The 9662-nt window shown below is 56.0% G+C and overlaps 2 non-coding genes and 1 pseudogene across 2 annotated transcripts; all 3 read right to left on the bottom strand.

The window, feature by feature from the left end:
• The window catches only part of LOC124593098, an 8129-nt pseudogene extending 4172 nt beyond the window's left edge, over positions 1-3957 (bottom strand).
• A 188-nt stretch (positions 3958-4145) lies between these two features.
• On the bottom strand, positions 4146-4300 carry LOC124593135. Its single transcript, XR_006977857.1, has one exon. It is a non-coding gene; the product is annotated as a 5.8S ribosomal RNA (ribosomal RNA).
• Positions 4301-4651: 351 nt separating this feature from the next.
• Positions 4652-6562, bottom strand: LOC124593040. The gene has a single exon (XR_006977791.1). It is a non-coding gene; the product is annotated as a small subunit ribosomal RNA (ribosomal RNA).
• Positions 6563-9662: the final 3100 nt, after the last annotated feature.

The raw sequence follows: 9662 nt of genomic DNA on the forward strand, positions 1-9662 counted from the left end.
TAGTCGATCCCAATCAGCCTTTCGCCAGTTGTACTTGACGATGCCGTTCACCTGGTCTTGTGGAGGAGGCTCCCCATCATAAGCTACAGTGAAAGTGATCAGATTATGATCACTTAGTGTCGTTCCCCGCCATACCTTCCAATTCTCCGCGCGGAGATGCACATGTGCACTCTTTAGTGTCACATCAATGTTTGAGGTCGCTCCCCGGCGACCTTCAAAAGTTGGTGGGAAGTTTGGTCGGTTCAACACTTCTAATCCGAGCTCGAGAATTGCTTCAGCGAGTCTCTCACCCCGCCTAGCGGCGCGTCGCGCGCCAAGAGGCGTGATGTCACTGTGCCATAGGGGTGACATGGCGTTTGCGTCCATTGTGCAGATGAGCAAGTCATTGCGGTGGAACCCAACCGCCTCTTTTAACTGGTCGATGTACGGCCTCTCTCTGTGCCTGTACTGAAAGTACATGTTCAGCACGAAAAAGGTGAAATCGCCAGTGTTTATTTCGGCTAACACCATGCATCTGTTGCTGAGGTGCGCCACTTTCACTGCTCTCAGAGATCGATTTAGCACAGCGATCGCTGCCATAGGGTGCTCTCCTCCTGCCAAGATCTGAGCTGTAGTCGGCATATACAGGATCTTTCCGTCTTTGGAGTATGGCTCCTGTAGACATAAAATGTCTAAAGACTCCTCCTCCGCTCGGCGTCGCACCTCGCACATCACCGCTTGCGATCGCGCGCAGTTCAGCTGTCCTATTTTAACCGACACGGGCATTGTGATGTTTCACAGTCCGGTCGGCAACAGGTGAGGCGGCAGCCGGTAAGGAGACGGTTGACGAGAGGTCTTGTCTCCCATAGTCTGTCCGCTGGATTTTACGTTGTGTGAGGATTTTATAGAAGTCACACTCTTTTCCTGGCGTCACGCAATTGCGATTTCGCTTTTTGCACGGAATGCAGACCGGTTGGTTCCCCGCTTTTCGACAATCCTTTCTCATGTGGCCGTTTTCAGGTAGATAGGGACAGCGGGAATCTCGTTAATCCATTCATGCGCGTCACTAATTAGATGACGAGGCATTTGGCTACCTTAAGAGAGTCATAGTTACTCCCGCCGTTTACCCGCGCTTGCTTGAATTTCTTCACGTTGACATTCAGAGCACTGGGCAGAAATCACATTGCGTCAACACCCGCTAGGGCCATCGCAATGCTTTGTTTTAATTAGACAGTCGGATTCCCCCAGTCCGTGCCAGTTCTGAGTTGATCGTTGAATGGCGGCCGAAGAGAATCCGCGCACCCGCGCGCCCCCGGAGGAGCACGCTAAGGCGGACGCGGCCTCGCAGCAAGGAAGATCCGTGGGAGGCCAAGGCACGGGACCGAGCTCGGATCCTGCACGCAGGTTGAAGCACCGGGGCGCGAACGCCGCGCAGGCGCGCGCATCCTGCACCGCCGGCCAGCACGAGGCCAACCAACGGCGAGAGCAGACCACGCCCGCGCTAAACGCCCGCACTTACCGGCACCCCTACGGCACTCACCTCGCCCAGGCCCGGCACGTTAGCGCTGACCCACTTCCCGACCAAGCCCGACACGCCCCGATCCTCAGAGCCAATCCTTATCCCGAAGTTACGGATCCAATTTGCCGACTTCCCTTACCTACATTATTCTATCGACTAGAGGCTCTTCACCTTGGAGACCTGCTGCGGATATGGGTACGAACCGGCGCGACACCTCCACGTGGCCCTCTCCCGGATTTTCAAGGTCCGAGGGGAAGATCGGGACACCGCCGCAACTGCGGTGCTCTTCGCGTTCCAAACCCTATCTCCCTGCTAGAGGATTCCAGGGAACTCGAACGCTCATGCAGAAAAGAAAACTCTTCCCCGATCTCCCGACGGCGTCTCCGGGTCCTTTTGGGTTACCCCGACGAGCATCTCTAAAAGAGGGGCCCGACTTGTATCGGTTCCGCTGCCGGGTTCCGGAATAGGAACCGGATTCCCTTTCGCCCAACGGGGGCCAGCACAAAGTGCATCATGCTATGACGGCCCCCATCAACATCGGATTTCTCCTAGGGCTTAGGATCGACTGACTCGTGTGCAACGGCTGTTCACACGAAACCCTTCTCCGCGTCAGCCCTCCAGGGCCTCGCTGGAGTATTTGCTACTACCACCAAGATCTGCACCGACGGCGGCTCCAGGCAGGCTCACGCCCAGACCCTTCTGCGCCCACCGCCGCGACCCTCCTACTCGTCAGGGCTTCGCGGCCGGCCGCAAGGACCGGCCATGACTGCCAGACTGACGGCCGAGTATAGGCACGACGCTTCAGCGCCATCCATTTTCAGGGCTAGTTGCTTCGGCAGGTGAGTTGTTACACACTCCTTAGCGGATTCCGACTTCCATGGCCACCGTCCTGCTGTCTTAAGCAACCAACGCCTTTCATGGTTTCCCATGAGCGTCGATTCGGGCGCCTTAACTCGGCGTTTGGTTCATCCCACAGCGCCAGTTCTGCTTACCAAAAGTGGCCCACTTGGCACTCCGATCCGAGTCGTTTGCTCGCGGCTTCAGCATATCAAGCAAGCCGGAGATCTCACCCATTTAAAGTTTGAGAATAGGTTGAGGTCGTTTCGGCCCCAAGGCCTCTAATCATTCGCTTTACCGGATGAGACTCGTACGAGCACCAGCTATCCTGAGGGAAACTTCGGAGGGAACCAGCTACTAGATGGTTCGATTAGTCTTTCGCCCCTATACCCAGCTCCGACGATCGATTTGCACGTCAGAATCGCTACGGACCTCCATCAGGGTTTCCCCTGACTTCGTCCTGGCCAGGCATAGTTCACCATCTTTCGGGTCCCAACGTGTACGCTCTAGGTGCGCCTCACCTCGCAATGAGGACGAGACGCCCCGGGAGTGCGGAGGCCGCCGCCCCGTGAAGGGCGGGGAAGCCCCATCCTCCCTCGGCCCGCGCAAGGCGAGACCTTCACTTTCATTACGCCTTTAGGTTTCGTACAGCCCAATGACTCGCGCACATGTTAGACTCCTTGGTCCGTGTTTCAAGACGGGTCGTGAAATTGTCCAAAGCTGAAGCGCCGCTGACGGGAGCGATTATTCCGCCCGAGAGCATCCCGAGCCAACAGCGGCGCGGGTCCGGGGCCGGGCCAGGTAGGTCCGTCATCCGGGAAGAACCGCGCGCGCTTGCCGGGAGCCCGAGCGCCCAAAGGGGCGAATCGACTCCTCCAGATATACCGCCGGGCAGCCAGCCAGGACACCGGGGCTCTGCCCAACAGACGCGAACCGAGGCCCGCGGAAGGACAGGCTGCGCACCCGGGCCGTAGGCCGGCACCCAGCGGGTCGCGACGTCCTACTAGGGGAGAAGTGCGGCCCACCGCACACCGGAACGGCCCCACCCCGCGGCGAGTGGAAAGGCAACCGGACACGACCCCGCCGCGGATTGCTCCGCGCGGGCGGCCGGCCCCATCTGCCGAGGGCGGAGGCCTGTGGCCGGATGGGCGTGAATCTCACCCGTTCGACCTTTCGGACTTCTCACGTTTACCCCAGAACGGTTTCACGTACTTTTGAACTCTCTCTTCAAAGTTCTTTTCAACTTTCCCTCACGGTACTTGTTCGCTATCGGTCTCGTGGTCATATTTAGTCTCAGATGGAGTTTACCACCCACTTGGAGCTGCACTCTCAAGCAACCCGACTCGAAGGAGAGGTCCCGCCGACGCTCGCACCGGCCGCTACGGGCCTGGCACCCTCTACGGGCCGTGGCCTCATTCAAGTTGGACTTGGGCTCGGCGCGAGGCGTCGGGGTAGTGGACCCTCCCAAACACCACATGCCACGACAGGCGGCAGCCTGCGGGGTTCGGTGCTGGACTCTTCCCTGTTCGCTCGCCGCTACTGGGGGAATCCTTGTTAGTTTCTTTTCCTCCGCTTAGTAATATGCTTAAATTCAGCGGGTAGTCTCGCCTGCTCTGAGGTCGTTGTACGAGGTGTCGCACGCCACACCGCCAGCCGGCTGTGCACGCTACCGAGTAAGTACCGGTATGCGAACCGCCAGGCGACGGGCGCGCATCGCACGTTTCAGGAGGCGCGGCCGGCCCCACAGGCGGCCGCGACGCTCCCAGGTCTGCGAAGCGGGGCAAACGCCGCGCGCTTCAGTATACGTAGCCGACCCTCAGCCAGACGTGGCCCGGGAACGGAATCCATGGACCGCAATGTGCGTTCGAAACGTCGATGTTCATGTGTCCTGCAGTTCACATGTCGACGCGCAATTTGCTGCGTTCTTCATCGACCCACGAGCCGAGTGATCCACCGTCCTGGGTGATCTTTTCTTAGTTTCCACTGTCTCTTTCAAGACAGTTGCATAGGCGGGACGTAGGCGTGTGGCGGCCCCTGTTCAAGCGTTCTGTGTCCAACGGCCTCACGGCCGATGGGCGTCGTACGGCTCCACACCGGAGCGGACAGGCAGTCGGGCGAAAGTCATTCAAAACCGGCGCCAGGCGCCAGGTGCCGCAGGCCAGCCGCTCCAGCGCTTCAGCGCTCGTACCACACAACATTGGCGTTAGTTTTGAGAAGCACGCGTGGTTCCGCACGCGGCGCACGGCTACTGCGAGCCGTACAGGTAGCGTGTTGCGCGACACGACACGCACATCGAACGACATGCAGTCTAGTCGGTAATGATCCTTCCGCAGGTTCACCTACGGAAACCTTGTTACGACTTTTACTTCCTCTAAATGATCAAGTTTGGTCATCTTTCCGGTAGCATCGGCAACGACAGAGTCAATGCCGCGTACCAGTCCGAAGACCTCACTAAATCATTCAATCGGTAGTAGCGACGGGCGGTGTGTACAAAGGGCAGGGACGTAATCAACGCGAGCTTATGACTCGCGCTTACTGGGAATTCCTCGTTCATGGGGAACAATTGCAAGCCCCAATCCCTAGCACGAAGGAGGTTCAGCGGGTTACCCCGACCTTTCGGCCTAGGAAGACACGCTGATTCCTTCAGTGTAGCGCGCGTGCGGCCCAGAACATCTAAGGGCATCACAGACCTGTTATTGCTCAATCTCGTGCGGCTAGAAGCCGCCTGTCCCTCTAAGAAGAAAAGTAATCGCTGACAGCACGAAGGATGTCACGCGACTAGTTAGCAGGCTAGAGTCTCGTTCGTTATCGGAATTAACCAGACAAATCGCTCCACCAACTAAGAACGGCCATGCACCACCACCCACCGAATCAAGAAAGAGCTATCAATCTGTCAATCCTTCCGGTGTCCGGGCCTGGTGAGGTTTCCCGTGTTGAGTCAAATTAAGCCGCAGGCTCCACTCCTGGTGGTGCCCTTCCGTCAATTCCTTTAAGTTTCAGCTTTGCAACCATACTTCCCCCGGAACCCAAAAGCTTTGGTTTCCCGGAGGCTGCCCGCCGAGTCATCGGAGGAACTGCGGCGGATCGCTGGCTGGCATCGTTTATGGTTAGAACTAGGGCGGTATCTGATCGCCTTCGAACCTCTAACTTTCGTTCTTGATTAATGAAAACATACTTGGCAAATGCTTTCGCTTCTGTTCGTCTTGCGACGATCCAAGAATTTCACCTCTAACGTCGCAATACGAATGCCCCCGCCTGTCCCTATTAATCATTACCTCGGGTTCCGAAAACCAACAAAATAGAACCGAGGTCCTATTCCATTATTCCATGCACACAGTATTCAGGCGGGCTTGCCTGCTTTAAGCACTCTAATTTGTTCAAAGTAAACGTGCCGGCCCACCGAGACACTCACTCAAGAGCACCCTGGTAGGATTGCAACGGGGTCCGCCTCGGGACGCACGAGCACGCACGAGGCGCGTCGCACGCCTTCGGCTCGCCCCACCGGCAGGACGTCCCACGATACATGCCAGTTAAACACCGACGGGCGGTGAACCAACAGCGTGGGACACAAATCCAACTACGAGCTTTTTAACCGCAACAACTTTAATATACGCTATTGGAGCTGGAATTACCGCGGCTGCTGGCACCAGACTTGCCCTCCAATAGATACTCGTTCAAGGATTTAAAGTGTACTCATTCCGATTACGGGGCCTCGGATGAGTCCCGTATCGTTATTTTTCGTCACTACCTCCCCGTGCCGGGAGTGGGTAATTTGCGCGCCTGCTGCCTTCCTTGGATGTGGTAGCCGTTTCTCAGGCTCCCTCTCCGGAATCGAACCCTGATTCCCCGTTACCCGTTACAACCATGGTAGGCGCAGAACCTACCATCGACAGTTGATAAGGCAGACATTTGAAAGATGCGTCGCCGGTACGAGGACCGTGCGATCAGCCCAAAGTTATTCAGAGTCACCAAGGCAAACGGACCGGACGAGCCGACCGATTGGTTTTGATCTAATAAAAAGCGTCCCTTCCATCTCTGGTCGGGACTCTGTTTGCATGTATTAGCTCTAGAATTACCACAGTTATCCAAGTAACGTGGGTACGATCTAAGGAACCATAACTGATTTAATGAGCCATTCGCGGTTTCACCTTAATGCGGCTTGTACTGAGACATGCATGGCTTAATCTTTGAGACAAGCATATGACTACTGGCAGGATCAACCAGGGAGCTGCGTCAACTAGAGCTGAGCAGCCGGCCGCCCGGGAGTGTGTCCCGGGGGCCCGCGCGAACACGCAAGCGTCCGCTCAATTATTCTGCAAACAGGAGGAGGCTGAGCTCCCCTGCACAATACACCTCGAAACCCTCTCAGGTCCCGGCGGCGCGCAGCGCCGTCCTAAGTACTTGGTCGGGTTCGAGAGAGGCGCAATCGCCCGGAGTTTGGCGAGTAGACGCTTTAGGTGCGACCACCCGTGCTCCCAACTGAGCTTGCCGCTGCCGACAGAGGCCCGGGAGCGTGCTGTCGTGGCATTGCCGGCGGGAGACAACACGCGCCACCTACGGTGACCGGCAGCTCCAACGCCAGCGCCACAGAAGGACAAAAGCCCCACTTGGGTGCCGAAGCGAACTCTCCCAGCACAGCGCACGCGCCAACACGTCCGCACAGCTGCGATACAAACCACCTGCGAGAACCGCAGAGGCGACCGAGCAGCAGACGGCGTCGCGGCGCCGAGCGCCGGGCGGCGGCGCATCCTCAGCGCACACAGTCCTCAATCGGACCAGCACACTGCAGATGTCCACCGCGCTTCGCACCGGGCCCGCGAGGACCTACTTTGGCCGCACGGCGCCGCGTGCAGGGTGCGCCGGCGCGCAGCTGCGCCGCCTGCCGCCTCCGTCGGCCGGCGCGCCTGCCACTGGCCGCCCCCACCAGCCGGCTGTAGCGCGTGCGCCCACGCACCGCGCGGCCAGCACGCCGGGAGGCCCCCCCTCACCGGCCGGGGACGGTCCCACCCAGCCACCGCCGCGTATCGCTTCACACCCAGATGCCATTCACGTTCGTGGGCATGGTGGGTATCGCTGGAACAACCGGTTGGTAGCTCAACCGATCGTCGCCATCACTGATTCACCTCTAGCGAGAACAACCGCACCACAACGGTTTACCAGTTGTTCATTTGCATAACGTCACCAGCAAACGTAGGCGTCCATCGCCATTTGCAAATTCAACGATTGTTGCATGCCTGTGTCAGGTGTCACGACACACTATGTCTGCCCACATACACGCAACAACATGTGCACGCTTCGCGAACACGTGGAAGGTGGCCCCCGTACGTATGCGATGTCCATTGCGCGAACGACTGTCAACCGGCCTCTGTCGCATGTCGCAGATGTGGAACGCAGTGCACCATGCTATCACGGTGTGTGAGAAGAGACGACTACGTCTGACAACACGCGCCACTACATCAACAGACGGCTCATGCTGATCGCCATCCAGGGCATACCACACTGCAATCCAGCTCTTATAGGGAGACGACACGTAGCTGAGTGCACAACATTTGGACCGCATGGTTCGCCGTTGTTGGCGCAGTCGTTGTACGGTCACATGTACCACGATGTATCATTCAGTACATGAGGACCAATGTGCAGTACAGTGTGTGATTTGGACGTACAACATCAGCGGACAGTTGACACAGGCCGTACCACAGCGTAGGCTAAGTGCTTCGCACATGCGAATGCCAATGAACAACTGCAAATGCCAATGAACAACTGCAAAGGGCATTGAGCATGTACGTCCTGCTGCCATCCACATTACAGTGTATAGCTGCAAGGTGTTTAACATGAAGCGATACACTGGGGACCGGGCAGTGCGAGTAGCAAACTATATTGCGGGGGTTGCAGTTAGGCAACACTACACTAATTTAACGCGTCGTATGACAATTACAGAGCAGGTTAAGGCCCAACGTGTGTTGGGTTAAGGCCCAACGTGTGTTGGGTTAAGGCCCAACGTGTGTTGGGTTAAGGCCCAACGTGTGTTGGGTTAAGGCCCAACGTGTGTTGGGTTAAGGCCCAACGTGTGTTGGGTTAAGGCCCAACGTGTGTTGGGTTAAGGCCCAACGTGTGTTGGGTTAAGGCCCAACGTGTGTTGGGTTAAGGCCCAACGTGTGTTGGGTTAAGGCCCAACGTGTGTTGGGTTAAGGCCCAACGTGTGTTGGGTTAAGGCCCAACGTGTGTTGGGTTACGTTAAGGGGCAATGTGGGTTACGTTAAGGGGCAATGTGGGTTACGTTAAGGGGCAATGTGGGTTACGTTACGGCGCAATATAGGTTACGTTACGGCGCAATATAGGTTACGTTAAGGCGCAATATCGGTTACGTTAAGGCGCAATACAGGTTACGTTAAGGCGCAATACAGGTTACGTTAAGGCGCAATACAGGTTACGTTAAGGCGCAATACAGGTTACGTTAAGGCGCAATACAGGTTACGTTAAGGCGCAATGCAGGTTACGTTAAGGCGCAATGCAGGTTACGTTGAGGCGCAATACAGGTTACGTTAAGGCGCAATACAGGTTACGTTAAGGCGCAATACAGGTTACGTTAAGGCGCAATACAGGTTACGTTAAGGCGCAATACAGGTTACGTTAAGGCGCAATACAGGTTACGTTAAGGCGCAATACAGGTTACGTTAAGGCGCAATACAGGTTACGTTAAGGCGCAATACAGGTTACGTTAAGGCGCAATACAGGTTACGTTAAGGCGCAATACAGGTTACGTTAAGGCGCAATACAGGTTACGTTAAGGCGCAATACAGGTTACGTTAAGGCGCAATACAGGTTACGTTAAGGCGCAATACAGGTTACGTTAAGGCGCAATACAGGTTACGTTAAGGCGCAATACAGGTTACGTTAAGGCGCAATACAGGTTACGTTAAGGCGCAATACAGGTTAGGTTAAGGCGCAATACAGGTTAGGTTAAGGCGCAATACAGGTTAGGTTAAGGTACGACATAGGTTAGGTTAAGGTACGACATAGGTTAGGTTAAGGTACGACATAGGTTAGGTTAAGGTACGACATAGGTTAGGTTAAGGTACGACATAGGTTAGGTTAAGGTACGACATAGGTTAGGTTAAGGTACGACATAGGTTAGGTTAAGGTACGACATAGGTTAGGTTAAGGTACGACATAGGTTAGGTTAAGGTACGACATAGGTTAGGTTAAGGTACGACATAGGTTAGGTTAAGGTACGACATAGGTTAGGTTAAGGTACGACATAGGTTAGGTTAAGGTACGACATAGGTTAGGTTAAGGTACGACATAGGTTAGGTTAAGGTACGACATA

The sequence above is a fragment of the Schistocerca americana genome, unplaced genomic scaffold (assembly GCF_021461395.2).
Source record: "Schistocerca americana isolate TAMUIC-IGC-003095 unplaced genomic scaffold, iqSchAmer2.1 HiC_scaffold_97, whole genome shotgun sequence".
Taxonomy (NCBI): Eukaryota; Metazoa; Arthropoda; class Insecta; order Orthoptera; family Acrididae; genus Schistocerca; species Schistocerca americana.